Consider the following 22,762-nt stretch of genomic DNA (forward strand, 5'->3'; position numbering starts at 1 on the left):
ACGGCACCGACTCCGTAAGAGGAAGCGTCAACTTGCAATACTACTGGTTCGTCAGGATCAAAGTGAACTAAACATCGATGACTGAGCAATACCTCTAAGTTTAAGAGAAGCTACTTGACACTCATCTGTCCCAACAAAGCGGATATTCTTGCGACGCAAGCGATGCAATGGAGCTACGATTTGTGCAGCATTTCTGTATGAACCGAATATAATAGTTCATTTTCCCTAAAACTGACTGCAATTCAGTGACAATGCGAGGAACTGGCAAATCTCGTATGGCTAACAAATGTGAGTGAATAGGATGTTTATGGCATGACCAGATACTGCTACTCAGGTTCAAAAAAAAAAAAAAAAAATCACACATGTCCAGTCCGCACTTTAGTCCTTCATCAGGCAACACACGAAACAAAGCAGGTAAATTTGGAGTATGCTCTTCAGGTGTACGACTTGCTACTACAACATCGTCCAAATAATTTGAACAGTTTGGCACTTGCACAGCCAGCTGTTTCAAATACCGTTGGAAAATGGTGGGTGCGGAAGCACTTCCAAAAGGCAAACGCAAATATTTAGACAAGCCAGAATGAGTATGTACTACACACACTACTTCAGATTCTTCATTTAGCGGTATTTGAAGATACGTCTCCTGCAAATCAATTTCTGAAAAGTAGCGTCCAGCGCCTAATTTGTCCATGAGATTCTCTGGGTGTGGCACTTGATAAGTATTAATGACAGTTTGTGGGCTGACTGTAGACTTAAAATCAACACAGAGGCGATTGCGACTTGAAGGTTTTGGGAGAAAACCATGGACTTGCCCAATGAATAGCTGATATGGGGGCAATAGCTTGCTATTCTTTAAGTTCATCAACTTAGATCTGTAATGCAATGGAAACAGCTCTGGCCCGGCAAAATTTGGCTTTCAGTGTAATATGTGCAAGAAAATTGTTAGCGTTTAGTAAATCTTCAACAAATATTTCCGGGAATTCTTTTCGCAAGCTACACTATGTGATCAAAATATCCGGACACCCAAAAAAAAAAAAAAATGTTTTTCATATTAGCTGCATTTTGCTGCCACCTACTGCCAGCTACTCCGTATCAGCGACCTCAGCAGTCATTGCACATCGTGAGAGCAGAATGGGGCGCTCCGCGGAACTCACGGACTTCGAACGTGGTCAGGTGATTGGCTGCCACTCGTGTCACACGTCTGTACGAGAGATTTCCACGCTCCTAAGCATCCCTAAGTCCACCGTTTTCCGATTAATACTGAAGTAAAAATGTGAACTGACACGTACAGCACAAAATCGTACAGGCTGATCTCTCTCTTGACTGACAGAGACTGCCGTCAGTTGAGGTCGTAGAGTGTAGTACGCAGACATCTATCCAGACCATCACACAGGAATTCCAAACCGCATCAGGATCCACTGCAAGTACTATGGCAGTTAGGCGGGAGGTGAGAAAACTTGGATTTCATGTTCGATCGGCTGCTCATAAGCCACACAACACACCGGTAAATACCAAACGACACCTCGCTTGGTGTAAGAAGCGTAAATATTGGACGATTGCACAGTGGAAAAACGTTGTGTGGAGTGACGAATCGCGGTTCACATTGTGGCGATCCGATGGCAGCGTGTGGGTATGGCGAATGCCCGGTGAACGTCATCTGCCAGCGTGTGTAGTGCCAACAGTAAAATTCGGAGGCGGTAGTTTGCTCGTGTTTTTCATGAAGAAGGCTTGCATTCGTTGTTTAGCGTGGCACTATCACAGCAGAGGCCTACTTTGATGTTTTAAGCACCATCTTGCTTCCCAACTGTTTAGGAGCAATTCAGGGATGGCGACCGCATCTTTCAATGTGATCGAGCACCTGTTAATAGTGCACGGTCTGTGGCGGAGTGGTTACACGACAATAACATCCCTGTAATGGACTGGCCTGCAGAGTCCTGACCTGAATCGTATAGAACTCCTTAGGGATGTTTTGGAAAGCCGACTTCGTGCCAGACCTCACCGACTGGCATCGATACACCTCAGTTCAGGACTCCGTGAAAAATGGGCCGCCATTCTTCAAGAAACCTTTCAGCACGTTACTGAACGTACGCCTGCGAGAGTGGAAGCTGTCGTAAGGCTAAGGGTGGGCCAACACCACACTGAATTCCAACATTACCGATGGCGGCCGTCACGAATTTGTGCGTCGTTTTCAGCCAGGTGTCCGGATGCTTTTGATCACCTAGTGTAGCTACATTGTCTTTTGCATTGAATGCAGACACTGACAACGCATTGTCCTGAATGTTAAAGCCAAACAAATCAAAAGAGTCAAGACCAAATATGTTCTCACAATCGTGTGATTTTAGCACTGAAAAAGTCACTGTTCGTGTATGCGGGCGGTACATAGCAGGTAAAATACATGTTCCGAGAACGGCAATGCCTTGTCCATTATAAACCGTAAGTTGCGTGCTAGTTTTAGACTGGCGTGGGGAGCCTAAGTGTTCATATGTGTGGCAGAGGCACCAGTGTCCAACTGAAATTTCACACGTTTTCCACAGATAAGTAAATGAACAAAAGTGGTGTACCACTGATGAAACTTCACACTTGCTAGGTCTGCTACTGCCTGCTGCAGATCTGTAATAAACTGCAGTAGTTACATGGATCTTGTGACTAGATTTTTGTGATTGGGCCGAATTCTTCTATTTGTTCAGTTTCAAACATACGGATTGCACATGTCCTTTCCTACCTTAAGCATAACACTGAGCAAGTCGGGAGAGGCAGTCTTGGCGTTTGTGCTATGTGGAACACCTAGGGCAAGAGAGAATTCAATTCACTTGTGCAGACGCCTGTTTAGCGAACTCCTTCTGCGGCATGGAACGTTGCTTACTCCACGTGCCTAGCGCACGCCGCCGGTGCGGAATGGGGCAATCGCAACTGAGGGACTGAACCTGACAAATAGTTCGCTGCTCAGATGTATGAGCGGACAAGGCACCGGAATCGTACTGATCTGGTATTTGCACTATCAGCTGAAATGATGAACTGGAGCGTTTCTAAATTTGTTCCGAGTTTGACATCAGGAACATTGTACACGATCGCATAACGCAACGCACATCTGAATATAAAGTTACGCAGGCACATTTGGATTTGCATTTCCTTGTCATATCCAGTAAGTTTGTTCTGACCATCTTTTGCTATTAAAGAATTGACCACTAGCTGCTACCACATTCACTTGTTTGACATAGTAGTCAATCAGCGAAGAAATGACACTGTCATACGCAAGTTCACCAGAAGTGGTGTTATGAAAGAGTTTTTGAATTAATCTGGACGCTGCTCTTCCTATCGTTGATAATAGATACGGAACCGGACGGGGTGGCCGAGAGATTCTAGGCGCTACAGTCCGGAACCGCGCGACCGCTACGGTCCTGCCTCGGGCATGGGTGTGTGTGATGCGATTAGGTTAGTTAGGTTTAAGTAGTTCTAAGTTCTAGTGGGCTGATGGCCTCAGATGTTAAGTCCCATAGTGCTCAGAGCCAATAGATACGGAAGTTTCACAGTACATGGTACCTTGCGGGCGATGAGATGTGATTCGAACCTTGCTAAACCCTTGAGCCATTTGTCTTCTTGGAGACAAAACTTTCGAAAAAGTGGTATAGCACCTGTACCAGGCGGTGCTTATTCTGTCGGGCGCACAGCGTTGGCCAGTAGCTGCTGCATGACGTTGAGTAGTGCAGAAATTTGCTGCGTCTGAAACTGAAACATCTGCATTAGCTGTGTGGCATCTAACGCTTGCAGCTGTGGCGTCTGAGTAGGTGGCGGAACAGGATTTGTGGGAAGACACAAATGCAAAAAGTAGACAAGGCAAGCAATGTAAATAAAGACAGAATCATAGAAATTTTCAGCAATACCCCCCCCCCCCCCCCCATGAACCATGGACCTTAACCGAGCGAGGTGGCGCAGTGGTTAGCACACTGGACTCGCATTCGGGAGGACGACGGTTCAATCCCGTCTCCGGCCATCCTGATTTAGGTTTTCCGTGATTTCCCTAAATCGGTTCAGGCAAATGCCGGGATGGTTCCTTTGAAAGGGCACGGCCGATTTCCTTCCCAATCCTTCCCTAACCCGAGCTTGCGCTCCGTCTCTAATGACCTCGTTGTCGACGGGACGTTAAACACTAACCACCACCACCATGGACCTTGCCGTTGGTGGGGAGGCTTGCGTGCCTCAGCGATACAGATAGCCGTACCGTAGGTGCAACCACAACGGAGGGGTATCTGTTGAGAGGCCAGACAAACGTGTGGTTCCTGAAGAGGGGCAGCCGCCTTTTCAGTAGTTGCAGGGGCAACAGTCTGGATGATTGACTGATCTGGCCTTGTAACACTAACCAAAACGGCCTTGCTGTGCTGGTACTGCGAACGGCTGAAAGCAAGGGGAAACTACAGCCGTAATTTTTCCCGAGGGCATGCAGCTTTATTGTATGGTTAAATGATGATGGCGTCCTCTTGGGTAAAATATTCCGGAGGTAAAATAGTCCCCCATTCGGATCTCCGGGCGGGGACTACTCAGGAGGACGTCGTTATCAGGAGAAAGAAAACTGGCGTTCTACGGATCGGAGCGTGGAATGTCAGATCCCTTAATCGGGCAGGTAGGTTAGAAAATTTAAAAAGGGAAATGGATAGGTTAAAGTTAGATATAGTGGGAATTAGTGAAGTTAGGTGGCAGCAGGAAAAAGACTTTTGGTCAGGCGAATACAGGGTTATAAATACGAAATCAAAACGGGGGAATGCTGGAGTAGGTTTAATAATGAATAAAAAAATAGGAGTGCGGGTAAGCTACAACAAACAGCATAGTGAACGCATTATTGTGGCCAAGATAGACACGAAGCCCACGCCTACCACAGTAGTACAAGTTTATATGCCAACTAGCTCTGCAGATGACGAAGAAATTGAAGAAATGCATGATGAAATAAAAGAAATTATACAAATAGAGAAGGGAGACGAAAATTTAATAGTCATGGGTGACTGGAATTCGGTAGTAGGAAAAGGAAGAGAAGGAAACGTAGTAGGTGAATATGGATTGGGGGGAAGAAATGAAAGAGGAAGCCGTCTGATAGAATTTTGCACAGGGCATAACTTAACCATAGCTAACACTTGGTTCAAGAATCATAAAAGAAGGTTGTATACATGGAAGAAGCCTGGAGATACTGACAGGTTTCAGATAGATTATATAATGGTAAGACAGAGATTTAGGAACCAGGTTTTAAATTGTAAGACGTTTCCAGGGGCAGATGTGGACTCTGACCACAATCTATTGGTTATGAACTGTAGATTAAAACTGAAGAAACCGCAAAAAGGTGGGAATTTAAGGAGATGGGACCTGGATAAACTGAAAGAACCAGAGGTTGTACAGAGTTTCAAGGAGAGCATAAGGGAACAATTGACAGGAATGTGGGAAAGAAATACAGTAGAAGAAGAATGGGTAGCTTTGAGGGATGAAGTAGTGAAGGCAGCAGAGGATCAAGTAGGTAAAAAGACAAGGGCTAGTAGATCTCCTTGGGTAACAGAAGAAATATTGAACTTAATTGATCAAAGTAGAAAATATAAAAATGCAGTAAATGAAGCAGGCAAAAAGGAATACAAACGTCTCAAAAATGAGATCGACAGGAAGCGCAAAATGGCTAAACAGGGATGGCTAGGGGACAAATGTAAGGATGTAGAGGCTTGTCTCACCAGGGGTAAGATAGATACTGCCTACAGGAAAATTAAAGAGACCTTTGGAGAAAAGAGAACCACTTGTATGAATATCAAGAGCTCAGATGGAAACCCAGTTCTAAGGAAAGAAGGGAAATCAGAAAGGTGGAAGGAGTATATAGAGGGTCTACACAAGGGCGATGTACTTGAGGACAATATTATGGAAAATGAAGAGGATGTAGATGAAGATGAAATGGGAGATATGATACTGCGTGAAGAGTTTGACAGAGCACTGAGAGACCTGAGTCGAAACAAGGCCCCGGGAGTAGACAACATTTCATTAGAACTACTGACAGCCTTGGGAGAGCCAGTCCTGACAAAACTCTACCATCTGGTGAGCAAGATATATGAGACAGGCGAAATACCGTCAGACCTCAAGAAGAATATAATAATTCCAATCCCAAAGAAAGCAGGTGTTGACAGATGTGAAAATTACTGAACTATCAGTTTAATAAGTCACGGCTGCAAAATACTAACACGAATTCTTTACAGACGAATGGAAAAACTAGTAGAATCCGACCTCAGGGAAGATCAGTTTGGCTTCCGTAGAAATATAGGAACACGTGAGGCAATATTGACCCTACGACTTATCTTAGAAGCTAGATTAAGGAAAGGCAAACCTACGTTTCTAGCATTTGTAGACTTAGAGAAAGCTTTTGACAATGTTGACTGGAATACTCTCTTTCAAATTCTAAAGGTGGCAAGGGTAAAATACAGGGATCGAAAGGCTATTAACAACTTATACAGAAACCAGATGGCAGTTATAAGAGTCGAAGGAGATGAAAGGGAAGCAGTGGTTGGGAAGGAAGTGAGACAGGGTTGTAGCCTGTCCCCGATGTTATTCAATCTGTATATTGAGCAAGCAGTGAAGGAAACAAAAGAAAAATTCGGAGTAGGTATTAAAATCCATGGAGAAGAAATAAAAGCATTGAGGTTCGCTGATGACATTGTAATTCTGTCAGAGACAACAATGGACTTGGAAGAGCAGTTGAACGGAATGGACAGTGTCTTGAAAGGAGGATATAAGATGAACATCAACAAAAGTAAAACGAGGATAATGGAATGTAGTCGAATAAAGTCGGGTGATGCTGAGAGAATTAGATTAGGAAATGAGACACTTAAAGTAGTAAAGGAGTTTTGCTATTTGTGGAGCAGAATAACTGATGATGGTCGAAGTAGAGAGGATATAAAATGTAGACTGGCAATGCCAAGGAAAGCGTTTCTGAAGGAGAGAAATTTGTTAACGTCGAGTATAGATTCAAATGTCAGGAAGTCGGTTCTGAAAGTATTTGTATGGAGTGTAGCCATGTATGGAAGTGAAACATGGACGATAAATAGTTTGGACAAGAAGAGAATAGAAGCTTTTGAAATGTGGTGCTACAGAAGAATGCTGAAGATTAGATGGGTAGATCACATAACTAATGAGGAGGTATTGAATAGGATTGGGGAGAAGAGAAATTTGTGGCACAACTTGACTAGTAGAAGAAATCGGTTGGTAGGACATGTTCTGAGGCATGAAGAGATCACCAATTTAGTATTGGAGGGCAGCGTGGAGGGTAAAAATCGTAGAGGGAGACCAAGAGATGAATACACTAAGCAGATTCAGAAGGAATTAGGTTGCAGTAGTTACTGGGAGATGAAGCAGCTTGCACAGAATAGAGTAGCATGGAGAGCTGCATCAAACCAGTCTCAGGACTGAAGACCACAACAACAACACCCACCTGAAAACACTGATTATTAAAAACGACAAGAAACAGCTAAAGCAAAGCGAGCGCCCCTGCAAAGTAAAGAAAAACGAAAATTAAGTCGCCAGCAACAAAAAACACACAATTTTCCGGGGTCGTCGGATTCTCGTCGCCAGTTGTTGGGTCTTGCCCACTGGTCTCGTATAGGGTGTCTAAGGGATGCTACGTTCTCGGAATGCTATATAACAAGTCAAGCAAATAACATAAGTTGTTTTATTTCAACAAAACAGACTGACAATATTTAACTTGTACTTACAAAATGTGTCGCAAGCGATAGGCGACGTGCAAACAGTAAATTTGTTGCTATACACGTTGTTCAACTAAGCAACGGGTATGGATCACTACTATCTGACAGCGTAGCACTCTCTGCTCGGCAGTGCTAATACTCCGCGATCACGTTCCACTAATGTCAGTACACTGAGCCTATCTGAGCGGCTGGCAGGAGCGGCGCTTATAGTCACTTGTTGCAGGTGTCGCTCCTATCGTGGCGCGGTCCTAGTCAGCGCACCGTTGGCCGACATTGTTTCACCGTTTTCCTAGGTCTTGCGTTCTTCGTCTTCGTTCCAGCGCTTGTGGTTACGTAAAAACCTACTAGTCGAAATAGCTATAATTATTAATCTGCAAATAAAGTAAATACTGTTGTAATGGTACTTAGTACACAGTCCTTAGTCATCAATGGAAATATTTGCACATATACTCCCAACACCATGATTCTGCTTTCTGCCACGTCAGTATTTGTTATTCTGATTTTTCGAACACACAAGAAGCGTGTAGAACTCCTAACCACCCTTATATATAATACATTGTCCCCTATACTTCTACCACTTTAGAACGAATATTTGCTGACATTATTATACTTAAAATGGAGAAACTAACTTACGCACGTGCTCCATTTCATCCGTAGGCTCTGGTATTTTGTTTTGTCTTCTGTACCAGCGTACAAAGATATTCTGATACTGGAATTTCATGGTGTGCGAGGATGGCGAAAAAAAACAAGCAAAAAATTTATTCCAGTTGGGGAGTTGGGGTTGTATCTTGGTCACCATTCTGACTTTCGCCTCTAGCGAGCACTCTAATAGGAGTTTAATATATTTTCTTATCCAGCTTTCAAACGATGACATTTGTGGTTCAGCTTTTTCAGAAATTACAAAAATTTCTCAGGAAAATTAAAGATTTTTCCCAATGTAAAAAAATTGTTGCAAGGTACTGCATTATTGTATAACTAAGAAAAAATTCTGTTACAGTCGAGATAATCTTGTTGATATTGTCTTTAAGCATCTGATACACTGTTATTCTTCTAGATACGAACAATCAGTAATTGATATCAAATTCAGCAGAAGTATTATAAGAAACCAGTTATAACTTATTTGCGTTATGAAAAAGAAGCTTTGGAAACTAAAACCAGTTTCCGTTTCCGAGAAAGGTAAATCTGTTACAATATTAAAGAAACCTTCTTCATTTACAAGTCTCACACGTTACTTGAGAAAAGGACTTCTTCTGTTTGAAGGTAGAAGATGATGAACGACCGAAGAAGTAAGGCTTAACCACCAACATGTTACACGAATGGTTCTACAAACATCTAGCATTTTATTCAGCATAAAACTCTGTACCTGAAGAATAGACAATATATCGAAAATAACACGTTACATGGCACTTACATGTGTAAGAATAGAAATTTTTAGAAATACACAACCGTACGACGTACAACAATAAAACTGTATAAAAATGGCGTAAAATACTTATACCGGTCTGTAGTGCGCATTATTTCATATGGTTCTAAAACCAATCACTATACTGAAGCGTTCGTTGGTGTACTGTACTCTAGGTACAGCACTCTCCCCTGCTAAAGTCAACTGAGAAGAGAATAAAAGAGTTTGAAACATGATGCTACGGAGGAATGTTGAAGATAAGTAGATCGAGTAACTAATAAGGAGGTACTGAATCGAATTGGAGAATAAACCAATTTATGCCACAACCTGACTAAAAGAAGGATTTGGTCGGCAGAATACAACCTGAGGCCTGAAGAACTCATCAGTCTGTTAATTGGAGAAAGTGTGGCTGGTAAAACATGTATAGGGATACCAAGACGCGAATACATAAAGTAGGCTCAAAATGACGCAGTTTGTAGTAATTATGAAGAGACTTTGGCGGGACAGACCAACGAGGAGAACTGCATGAACCCGTCTTCGGACTGAAGATCACAACAACGAGGTTGTCGAAGTGATAATTGACACTTTTCTTTCCACATATGGACATCATTGCTTCGAAGTGGACGACCACGGACGCACCTCTTTCCCCCTTTAGTCTTTACTCATGTCCACAGTATCTGCACGCGCAGTGGTATTCCCTTGCCCTGGCTAAGCAGTATCTAAATGCACAGCGGTTGTGCTAATTACGTATGCTGTCGGGTGGGCCTCTGGCGTGTGGGCCACGCTGGCCGCTTACTGCCAGGATTAATCCTCTCACCGTTTCAGCCTGTCTGCTTGTTATGCTCAAGCAGGATAATATACGCCCAGAGCAGCAGTAATATCGCTTTGATGCTAGGATGACGTGACCCACTATTACAAGCCGCAGGGGCCGGTGTGAACTCAATAGCGCTGCTTCAAAAGGCTACCGTAACACAGTACGAAAGCGATATTTTATGTGTGCAGTTGCCGACGACCCTTTGTAGATACGTAACAGCTATTGACGTTAAGCTGATGGCCAAATTACTTCTTCTTTGCCTGAATTTCTACTTTGAGAATTTTCCTCGAGTTTAATAAAATAATCGCTGGATGACTCACTACTTGTAAATGGAGATAAAACTTTTATCATAAAAATGTTCGAAACGAGTAAACTTGGTGTATACGCTTCTAATTGAAGATTGCATTTGAGAGATCAAAATAATTTTGTTTAGGCTTAAGTCGAGTGCGTAAACATGTCCCAGGTATGAGGCAAGTTTATGCATATCACAGAACACAAAAATGACGAAACAAAACACACTAATAAAATTTTTTTAAGAAATGGAACCATTTGTAGTAAACAAAATTGCAGGTTTACTTGCAACAATTTACGTGGTAAAATGCAAAGGTCTTACCTACAATAAACAAATTTCACCTGTTTACATAATATGGCCTACACAGAATATTGAATGTTGATTAGAAGACTAATGATCATCGTTGACAGTGCTGCATTTTGTGACACAAAAAATGGTGTTTCCTGTGTCACAATCGTCGTGAGCGCACGTTCTACATCTAAGGCACCGGAACCATTCTTGACTGCTTTTTGATTGATACGCTTACATGCGCCCTCTTTTTTAGCTTGATAGCTAGGATATATGGATCCTGGTGTGGCAAGCGGATGGACGATGAACTAATTTTTAATATTTAAACACAATTACTAAACAACAACAACAATGCACATGACTACTTGACCAATATACAGCTTTAGCAACTGGCAAACAACTCTTTCCACTTAAACTATTTACAATACTGAGAGTTAATTAACAAAGTCTCATCTTGTTTATTTACTGAATTGACACACGCGATTACAGTAAGATTACCTAAGACAAGTTACGACAATTAACCCTTCCTCACATTGAAATCCATAACAGAAACTGTAATAATAAAGGTCAGAAATTAGCCCTTCAAAATGTCAAAATGATTTGGATGTGGCAAAGTGAACAGACACTAGTCCCTGCAAGACGTTACGATAATTTAAATATAGACGTCGGACCCTAGTCCCTTCAAATATTAAATAATTTTCACTACATAATAGATAAAGCGGAACTGGATCCTTTCAACGATTAGTGACTGAAAATAATCAGCCCCTTCAAATGTTAAACAAACTTCAATTAAAAAAATAAGTGGGCACTAGCCCCTTCGAATGATTAGTGATTAAAAACAGTTAATGCAGAAAAATCAGCAAATAAATTCCGGGCAGATAAAATTCAATATAGAAGAAATAAGTGGGTACTAGCCTCTTTAAATCACGGTTGATAAAAAACAGTTAATACAAATGTCAGCAAATGGAAGTCGAGTACTGGCCAGTTTAAATGACAAATTGTTATAAACAATTAACGCAAAAAAGTAAGAAAATATTTGCTGGCAAGCTGCTTCAAATGTTAAACGAATTTCAATATAGAAAACGTAAGGTGGGCGCTACGCCTTATTCGATCTGACATGATTTCCAAACCATTAACTAGTACGTAGACTATTAACCGTTATAAAACGGCTAGAAGCCCAAAAGAAATTTGAATCAGTTTCGCCTTAAAAAGAGAGTGCTTGGTGTATTTTACTCAACAAAATATTCACGTAGCTTGTAACTACCACAAGTGCACTGCCATAATTATCGACCCTGATAGGAGTCGTCCAAAAACAAAGAAGGGAGGGGAGGGAGGTGGTAGCGCCTGACGTCATAACGATGCCTGCTGTCTGCATCAAAGTACCACAGCGTATTTAACAGCCAACAAACATTACAACATAAGGAACCAGTGTAAGATAACAAAATTAAATAAGTAAGAGATAGAGAAAAAAAACCAGAGTAACTATGTGAAATACGCGTTTTAAAGACAAGAGGGAGCAAAAAAACTTGCATAATGAGGACTCGTAAAGAAAGGAAAACCGATGTATCACTTGGTACTGCTGTGTACAGACAGAAGCGCTGAACAAGAACAGGGCCTGGCTCAACCAGAATGGGGCTGTTGGAACACCCGGAAGGCCAAGAGCAATAATACTCCTCAAACAGCATTTACTCTTTCCGACATACACTATGTGATCAAAAGCATCCGGACAACTCCAAAAACATACGTTTTTCATATTAAGTTCATTTTGCTGCCACCTACTGGAAGGTACTCCATATCAGCGACCTCAGTAGTCATTAGACATCGTGAGAGAGCGAAATGGGGCGTCCCGCGGAACCCACGGACTTTGAACGTGGTCAGGTGATTGGGTGCCACTTGTGTCACACGTCTGTACGTGAGATTTCCACACTCCTAAACATCCTTAGGTCCATTGTTTCCGATGTGATAGTGAAGTGGAAACGTGAAGGGACATGTACAGCACAAAACCGTACAGGCCGACCTCGCCTGTTGACGGACAAGAGGCCGCCGACAGTTGAAGAACGTCGTAATGTGTTATAGGTAGACATCTATCAAGTCCATCACACAAGAATTCCAAACTGCATCAGGATCTACTGCAAGTACTATGGCAGTTAGGCGGGAGGTGAGAAAACTTTGATTTCATGGTCGAGCGGCTCCTCACAAGCCAAACATCACGGCGGTAAATGCCGAACGACGCCTCACTTGGTGTAAGGAACATAAACATTGGACGACTCTACAGTGGGAAAGCGTTGTGTGGAGTGACGAATCACGGTACACAATGTGGCGAGCCGATGGCAGCGTGTGGGTATGCCGAATACCCAGTGAACGTCATCTGCCAGCGTGTGTAGTGCCAACAGTAAAATTCGGAGGCGGTGGTGTTAAGGTGTGGTCGTGTTTCTCATGGAAGGGGCTTGCATCCCTTGTTTTGCGTGGCACTATCGCAGCAAAGGCGTACATTGATGTTTTAACCACCTTCTTGCTTCAACTGTTGAAAAGCAATTCGCGGATGGCGATTGCATCTTCAGCACGATCGAGCACCTATTCATAATGCACGACCTGTGGCGGAGAGCGGCCTGAGCTGGCGAGGCGAGCGCTTCGCTGCCGTTGCGCGCTACGCTTACTCGGCCGTTGAGAGCTCGTGAAGAGGTTTCTGTGCTGTGGGCACCGCGGAGAGCAAATTGTCGTGCGTTGTTTTCACAACGCGTGTAGATTGTCGTGTTCCGCTCCTCGCAGCATGGGAAAGAAGGGTGCGCAGAGGAAACCTGCCGCTACGAAGGGTCCTTCGGTTGTGCAACTCACTGAGTCTGCCGACCAAGCAAGGAACTCCCGAGAAGACGAGTCGCGGCCTGTCCCCCCTTTGTACGCCAAGTGCAAAGGCGGGTGGACAGCGCTGTTCGACACCATTACGAACTGCGCTCGGAACGAGGTGGTCTACGAGTCTGTCGATACAGACTCGCCGATCTGCGTTCGAGCCGCAAACGTGGCCGACCACAGGGCGATCGAGGTCGCAGTGGCCGACCACATCGTCGACGCGCCCTCGGCGCGTGAGAAGGCACCTTCCGTAGGAAGGATGAAGACGACCGAGGCACTCCTCGGGGGGTTACCTTGGTGCTGTGATGAGGCAGCGGTTCGGGAAGGGGTGCTGCGAGCCGGGTTTGGTAATACAACCGCAAGGTTGCACAACCGGACCAACCGGAAGAGGGCGCCGCTCTATGCCGTGACCGTGCAAACGGCCGACGGCGGGAGCGACATCTTCGACTTGCGGAGGTTACTGGGCTTCCCGGTTACGACCGCCACGGACCCTCAGCCCCAGTGCTTCAGGTGCCAGGGCGAGGGCCATGTTGCGAAGTATTGCCGCAACGCGGCGCGGTGCGTCAAGTGCTGAAGCGAGCACGACAGCCGCGCCTGCGACCGCGGCAGCAACGCTCTGCCGACTTGTGTCCGGTGTGGCGGCCCGCACGTCGCCAGTTGGCGCGGTTGTGCAGCTTTCTCAAGCCGCAGCCGTGCCGGGGGCGGCGAGGCGTCCGCGGCCGCACCGACGCAGCGGCAGAAGCGAAGACGACGTCGGAAACGGCATAGGGCGCAGAACAGCCCGGCGCAGCTCAGGGACGTCGCAGTAGCAGATCCACCTGCCAGGGGCAGGGACGACCGCTCGGAAACGGGCAGCCAGGACGCAGCTCGCGCTCCCGAGAAGAAATGTGACCTCGAACTCGGCACCGCCGTGAAAGAGGCCACTGCAGCCCTCAAAGTCGTCATGGCGGCAGAGAGGGCTGCCTTCGCAACCGCCGTGGCTGCAGAAAAGGAAGAGGCCTTGAGGCAACTGCGAGCAGTCTTCGCCCAAGGCCTCAGCGCAGTCGTACCTGCGAACACTCCTGCGACCTCGCAGAAGGACGTTCGCGCGCCTATCCCAGCGGCTGTCCCAGTAGCACCGCAGGTGAAAGGTGCAAAGAAGAAAACCGTCGCCTCAGCGGAACCGGTGGCGACGCCGACCGCTGCGGGAGTGGACCCCTCCAAGGGACCGAGAAGACAAAAAGGCAGCCTTCATCGCACGAGCGCGAGCGAACGGCCTGTATTTCTCCGACGCTGAAGCGGCGCAGCTCTCTGAACAAACGGAGCTGCTCTAAGCTACACTGCAGAAGGTCTGCGCCGTGCAGTAGAGGAGGACGCTGAACGGTAGCCGATCGCCGCCGTTCTGCACCAGCCTGATGAAGCTGCACCAAGTCACTGACGACAAGGCGCAGCAGAGGGCCTAACAGCAACGCATGCGTTGCCGCGCCGAACTCTTATGTTACAGGGAGGAAGCCACTGCGGCCGGCCCAGGAGACTACAAGCGAGCCCAGCCGCAGCACCCGGACTGAGCCAGCTAACGAACACGCAGCACACAGGTAACGATGCACGGTACCTCCCGTTAACCTTGCCTCACCTTGCATGCTCTGTCGCAGCTAGCAAGCCGCTACTGCCCTTACTACCCGTCCTACTGTCGCAGAGATTTTTTTCCCTTGGCGCTGGCCTTGGCACTTTTTTTCCTCTGCCCTTACAACCGCTACTCTTCAATCGTTTCCGACTACTTCTATCTCCTGATTGACCATGTTAATGAGTAATCTTACCCAGACGCATGGGTAACATCACAGCCCGCATGCTGTGACGCCTGATTCAAAAATTAACATGTTTACGGAGGTGACAGTAGAACTTTTGGTTTGGTCACCACGTTGGTGTGGGCATGGACGGGCCCCATCCTTTATCAAAAAAAAGTGGCGGAGTGGTTACACGACAATAACAACCCTGTAAAGGACTGGCCTGCACAGAGTCCTGACCTGAATTCTACAGAACACTTTTGAGATGTTTTGGAACAGCGATTTCGTGCCAGGCCTCACCGACCGACGTCGACACTTCTCCTCAGTGCTGCACTCCGTGAAGAATGGGCCTCCATTCCCCAAGAAGCCTTCCAGCACCTAACTAAACGTTTGCCTGCGAGAGTGTAAGCTGTCGTTAAGGCTAGGGGTGGGCCAAAACCATACTGAATACTAGCATTACCGATGGGGGGCGCCACGAACTTGTAAGCCATTTTCATCCAGGTGTCCGGATAATTTTGATCACATAGTGTAGCTACAAGAACCGAACAGTCAGGTATCGCAAACTCTCAATTAATAATGATCGAACACAGGATTTTATCTTAGGGGCAATTGCGCCGAATAATAGAACGTCTTTCACAACAATTCCTTCCAGCGCGATCCTTCACAGGTCCTGTGAGTCACAACTAATTGCTTCGTGCGGTATTATGCATCGTGCTGTGGGCCATTTGTGCTCGCTTCTCGTTCCCCCCCACCCCCTCTCCCCACTCCGCCGGTGGCTCCTTCTAGAGAGCGCTGTCCTCACACTCACGGTTTCTCAACACTAGTCTGTGAGAAGAGGTTGACAGGTAGGAAGAAGGAAGAGATAAAAGTTGAGTCGGCATAAAGAGAAGAGGGACTTACGTGGATCTGAAGAGCATGGCTCGAAACAGGAGAGCATGGACAATTATCAAGTGAAAAACCTGCCTTTGAGCAGACCACTAATGATAACATCAGAAGTACTACTCTTCCACGTATTTCATTTCCCTTGCTTTTATCATTTTCTCGCCATTATGGCACACTAAACTGCGCTCGAACAGGCCATGAAGGCCCAACGGTACCGACTGGCCGCCGTGTCATCCTCAGACCACAGGCGTCACCGGATGCGGGTATGGTCAGCACGCCGCTCTCCTGGCAGAATGTCACTTTGCGAGACCGATTAGCAGTCCTTGCTTTCATAGAATTAATTGTGTTAGAGATCCATTACGTTCAAATACCTTTTTTGGCAATTTCTGCTTTTTGTTCTCGTGGGCCTTCATTTTTCCTGACTGTGTTTCCAACTGCTGCTGTGTTAAAATTTCCTCGGCTGGGGCGTCAGCTGGGATGGCAATGCAAAACAGTGGTAAACGTACCCCAACAGATCGGCGTAAACTTGCCCCCCTCGCTATGTCTGAATCAGTTTCTAAACTGCTGTATAACTGTCAAACTTTATAATTATACGAATGTACCTCGTAAAGTAGAATAGTTTCCAGTAATTGAACACATGTTTATCCAATTACAGTTCAAAAATGTACAGATAATGCTCCATAGGAACTTCTATCTTTCTGTAACAAAGTTTATCTGGCTTGCAAAAGAACACAAATATATTTCTTTACCCTTTAGCACAGGCTACTTGCAACGTTTCGTCGTCGGTCTTGCATGATAATGCCAGATTTTTCAAATACAACGTTCTGTGTGGAAGGAAGTTTGACTGTATTGCTTGAACTGAACGAAGTTTGGCAAAGTTCAAAAATGGTTCAAATGGCTCTGAGCACTATGGGACTTAACAGCTGTGGTCATCAGTCCCCTAGAACTACTTCAACCTAACTAACCTAAGGACATCACACACATCCATGCCCGAGGCAGGATTCGAACCTGCGACCGTAGCAGTCGCGCGGTTCCGGACTGCGCGCCTAGAACCACGAGACCACCGCGGCCGGCGTCTGGCAAAGTCGCAAAAGAGTGATGGGCTCTAGCTTTGTGTACGTGCAAAGACAGTCGACCAGTCTGTGCATGTAGACGCCCGTCAGTCTTATTGCTCAAACCTAGCTCTGTTGCCAGCCTACTCTCTGTGAGACCAGAACTTCCGGCTGTCATTTTATGCGTGTAGTGGCGAAAGAAAATGGGAGACTTGCGACACTGGACGGACTGCATACAGCTGTACCAAACTTTTCCTTACCTCTAGCAAGTATACTCAAAGGATTACAGCAGTCGAGACAAGGAAAACAACGCATACGCCACTCTGGTTTGCAAGTACGAGGAGATGCAATAAAAGAGTCGGTCATCAAAAAGATCAACTCATTTCGAACAATCTGCAGGAAAGAGAAGGTGAAAATAAAAGAATTCATTAGATTTGGGGCTGGAACGGTAGAAATTTATAAATCTTCTTTGTCATAGTTTGATTTGACTTCCTTCCTACATTCTTGACTTGGAAGATCATGGTCAGAAAGGAGTTAAGTAATAAAAATTATTTTTAATCTTAGCAGCCAACAACCATTATTAAAGTGAAATGGTAATTAAATCAAGACCCTAAGCTGTCGACAGGCGTTGACACATGTCAACGGGGACAGTGGAAAATCTGTGCCCCGACCGGGACTCGAACCCGGAATCTCCTGGTTACACCGCAGACGTTCTATCCAACTGGGCCACCGAACAAATAGGGGATATTGCGACTGCAACGATTTATCCCTTGCACGCTCCCCGTGAGACCCACATTCCCAACTTAATGTCTGAAAGAACAGGTACCATCTTCATATAGTTAAGGCTAACCGGTCATTGACCTTCTTCTTCTGTGCTGTATGCACACGTATTGCCCGAACTCGTACGGAACTCGGTAAGATTGTTTGCCGCGAGTAATGAGTGTAATGGGCAGGGGCAGTACGAATGTAGTGTGTGGACATTAAGCTGGGAATGTGGGTCTCACGGGGATTGTGCAAGGGATAAATCCTTGCAGTCGCACTATCCTCTGTGCCCTCGGTAGCTCAGCTGGATCCCGGCGCGGTAGCTCAGCGCTTTCGGTCAGAGGGTTAGCTACCCTCTGTAGTAAGAAACTGAGTGACTGAGTCAACGACGAATTGCGACGGGTGTCATGGGACGTCCGCACCGAACAAATGGAACGAACGATAAAGGACAAAATGAAATAAAAAAATAAAAAAATATATATGGATAGAGCGTCTACCATGGAAGCAGGAGATCGTGGGTTCGAGTCCCGGTCAGGGCACATATTTCCAACTGTCCCCGTTGATGTATACCAACGCCTGTCGACAGCTTAGGGTTTGATTTAATTATCATTTCATTTTAAGAGAGCTGCCTGATGAGCGATGGTATCTGTTCTTTCGGACAGGTTTTAGATGTTCACTCGGCTGGTGCCGTGAAGTTGATGGGGGCCTGCGGTAGATAGCAGTACTAATCTCACATTGTCGGTAGTTTTCTGGCAAGAATGTTTCCTGAGAAAAGTGCTCTGCGTAAACGTGCTCCGTGCGTAAACGTGCACCGCTCTCAGCTACTTAGCGCTAGTTGAAAAAGTAATCCAACATTGTAAGGGAATATGTATGTTTCCTTAACTGAAAATAGTCTTTTTATATTGTTTCTTTAATAGCGTGCTACGTTGTGTAACGTGTTTCAACTTCCGCTTGCTATACACGCAATGTATCAGAGGTTGTTGAGACATATTTTCAGACAGTATGGGTAGAAGGAATTGTTGCCCTCTGGCGGCTCATTGCAGAGTAATTGCAGTTGCTCACTCCTATTAACCTCTGTATCTTTATTGCACTGAAAGTATCGACAGAACAGGGCAAATGTTGAAGGTATCTCTTATGTGTCTTGTTTACGGAGTACCTTTCTCCATTCAGTGGTCACGGTATCCTCCCTTAACAACAGTAACGCCCGGATTACTCCTCGCTCCCCAGCTTCTAGTCAGTACTTTCCGGTCATGTCTCAGATTAGTTTCTTCGGCTGTTACGTAGAAGCGATACACCACAATATGAATACTTTTATTGATGAAGCATTGGCTGATATTCACATTGAGAATGGGTTCAGTGATGCAATGAAAGAAGGGAACAACAACGGTATGCTGAGTTGCTCCCGCAGCAACGGCAATCACGTCACAGTACTTTTGTGTCTGTTTCTCTAACAAGAATCTGTTTTCACTGTTTTCGCTGTGCATTGGTATTTTGGGTAACAAACCGAATGAAACGTAATCACATTATTTCTCTGTAACAAGCCACTGAGGACCATGGCTCACTTACACTAAGGTGACAAAATTCATGGGCTACCTTATGATATCGTGTTGGACTTTCCTTTGCTCGACGTAGTGCAGCAACTCGACGTGACACGGACGCAAGAAGTCGTTGGAAGCCTCTGCAGATATCGTCAGCCATGTTCCCTCTATAGCGGTGCATAGTAGCGATAGTGTTGTCAGTGCAGTATTTTGCGCAGGAAATGACCTCTGGATTATGTTCCACACGTGTTCGTTAGGGTTCATGTCGGGTGGTTTGCGTGCCCAAATTATTTGGTCAAATTGTCCAGAGCATTCTTCAGACCAATCGCGAACAGCTGAGGACCAGTGACACGCCTCATTGTCGTCTACAAAAATTCCATCGTTGTTTTGGAACATGAAGTCCATTAATTGCTGCCTCCAAGTAGAGGCACGTAACCATTTCCATTAAATGATCGATTCAGTTGGACCAGAGGACCCAGTCCATTCCATGTGAGCACTGCCCACATCACTATGGAGCCACCACCTCCTGTCATAATGTCTTGTTGACAACTTGGTTCCATGGCTTTGTGAGGTCCGCGCTTCATTCGAAACATACCGTCAGCTCTTACCAACGGAAATCGAGAATCATCTGACCAGGCCATGGATTTACAGTCTGCTAGGGCCCAACCGATACGGTCACGAACCCAGGAGTAGTTGTGTAGGCGATGTGGTGCTGTTAGCGAAGGCACTCGCTTCGGCCGTCTACTGCCATAGCTCATCAACTTCGAAATTCGGCGCACTGTCATAATGGATAATTTCGTCGTATGCCCCACATTGATTTCTGCAGCTATTTCACGCTGTGTTGCCTGTCTGTTAGCACTGACTAAGCAAATGCCGCTGCTCTCGGTCGTTAAGTGAAGGCTGTCTGCCACTACGTTGTCTGTGGTGAGAGGTACCACTAGAAGTTTGGAATTCTCGGCACACTCTTGACACTATCGATCTGTACTCAATTCCCTAACGATTTTGATACTGGAGTGGCCCATGTGTTTAGCCCCAACTACCATTCCATGCTGAAAGCTTGTTAATTCCTGTCGTGTGGCCATAATCATATAAGAACAAACGATAGCTTCGCCAGTGCGCTGCCAATGTACAGCTTCAGTACGCCAAAACACCACCATCTGTACATGTGCATACCGCTATCGCATTGTTTTTGTCACCTCGGTGTACACGAAAATGCTCAGAAAATATCACTGAGCGACCTTAGAACTTCAGTCGGGGAGTTTTATTGGTATTCCCACTATTGCTCGTTTTCTTAGCTGATATATTTGGAGACGAGTGATACATGGAGATGAACGATTGGTATAGTGCAAGTGTGCTTCTCGGTTTTGCTGTAAGTGGTAAGCTACGGCAGAGAATGCAGATGGCCACCAACCACGTAAAAATTACCACTTTTTGCACATAGGATAATTGTAAATGCGATTGCCTGCCGAGGCTCGAACCGTGACCCTTGCTCTTATTATCATAATCCTTTCCCACTGCCAGTGCCTCAGCTCTGCTTTTCTCTCTTGCATTTCTCCTTCTAGAAACATAGCCCAGGAAAGTAGACTATACAGAAAAAATTCTATGAAGTTATGAAACTGGGGAAAGGAATTACCAGAACTTAGCTATGGGGACAGGTAAAGAGCCATGTACGGTAGCTCACTCGGTAAGAACTTTGTTTGCAAAAGGCGAGGTTCTGGCTTCAAATACCAGCTGAGCGCACTATTTTTATCCCCAAGGAACACTTCATCCTAGGACACACTCCACTGCCGGTTGGATGATTCGTTGTGGACCGTCGCTTTGCTACACAATGTGATCAAACGTGTCTGAAAATGACTTAAAAGTTCGTGGCTCCCACCATCAGTAATGCTAGAATTCAATATGGAGTTGGCCCACCCTTAGCCTCGATGACAGCTTCCACACTCGCAGGCATACGTGCAATCAGGTGCTGGAGGTTTCTTGGAGAATGGCAGCCCAGTTTTCAAGGAGTGCTGCACTGAGGAGAGGTATGATGTCGGTCGATGAATCCTGGCACGAAGTCGGCGTTCCAAAACATCCCAATCCTGAAACTTCCTGGCAGATTAAAACTGTGTGCCCGACCGAGACTCGAACTCGGGACCTTTGCCTTTCGCGGGCAAGTGCTCTACCAACTGAGCTACCGAAGGACGACTCACGCCCGGTACTCACAGCTTTACTTCTGCCAGTACCTCGTCTACTGCCTTCCAAACTTTACAGAAGCTCTCCTGCGAACCTTGCAGGAGAGCTGTAAAGTTTGGAAGGCAGGAGACGAGGTATTGGCAGAAGTAAAGGGCGTGAGTCGTGCTTCGGTAGCTCAGTTGGTAGAGCACTTGCGCGCGAAAGGCAAAGGTCTCGAGTCGAGTCTCGGTCGGGCACACAGTTTTAATCTGCCAGGAAGTTTCGTATCAGCGCACACTCTGCTGCAGAGTGAAAATCTCATTCTGGAAACATCCCCCAGGCTGTGGCTAAGCCATGTCTCCGCAATATCCTTTCTTTCAGGAGTGCTAGTTCTGCAAGGTTCGCAGGAGAGCTTCTGTAAAGTTTGGAAGGCAGGAGACGAGGTACTGGGAGAAGTAAAGCTGTGAGTACCGGGCGTGAGTCGTGCTTCGGTAGCTCAGTTGGTAGAGCACTTACCCGCGAAAGGCAAAGGTCCCGAGTTCGAGTCTCGGTCGGGCACACAGTTATAATCTGCCAGGAAGTTTCATATCAGCGCACACTCCGCTGCAGAGTGAAAATCTCATTCTGGAAACATCCCAATGGCGTTTTATAGGATTCAGGTCAGGACTCTGTGCAGGGTAGTCCATTACAGGATTGTTATTGTCGTGTAACCACTCCGCCACAGGCCGTGCATTATGAATAAGTGCTCGATAGTTTTGAAAGATGCAATCGCCATCCCCAAATTGCTCTTCAACAGTAGGAAGGAAGGAGGTGCTTAAAACATCAAATGTAGGCGTGTGCTGTGATAGTGCCACACCAAACAAGAAAGGGTGCAAGCCCCCCCCCCCCCCCCCCCCCATGGAAAACACGACCACACCATAACACCACCGCCTCCGAATATTACTGTTGGCACAAAAGACGTTCACCGGGCATTCGCCGTACTCACACCCTGCCATCGGATCGCCATATAGTGTACCGTGATTCGTCACTCCACACAACATTTTTCCACTGTAAAATCTTCTAATGTTTACGCTCCTTACGCCAAGAGAGTCGTCGTTTGGCATTTACGGGCGTGGTGCATGGCTTATGAGCAGCCGCTGGACCATGAAATCCAATTTTTTAGCCTCCCGCCTGTCATAGTACTTGCAGTGGATCGTGAGGCAGTTTGGAATTCCTGTGTGGTGGTCTTGATAGATGTCAGCTAATTACACATT

The sequence above is a fragment of the Schistocerca americana genome, chromosome 6 (genome assembly GCF_021461395.2).
Source record: "Schistocerca americana isolate TAMUIC-IGC-003095 chromosome 6, iqSchAmer2.1, whole genome shotgun sequence".
NCBI classification, from domain to species: Eukaryota; Metazoa; Arthropoda; class Insecta; order Orthoptera; family Acrididae; genus Schistocerca; species Schistocerca americana.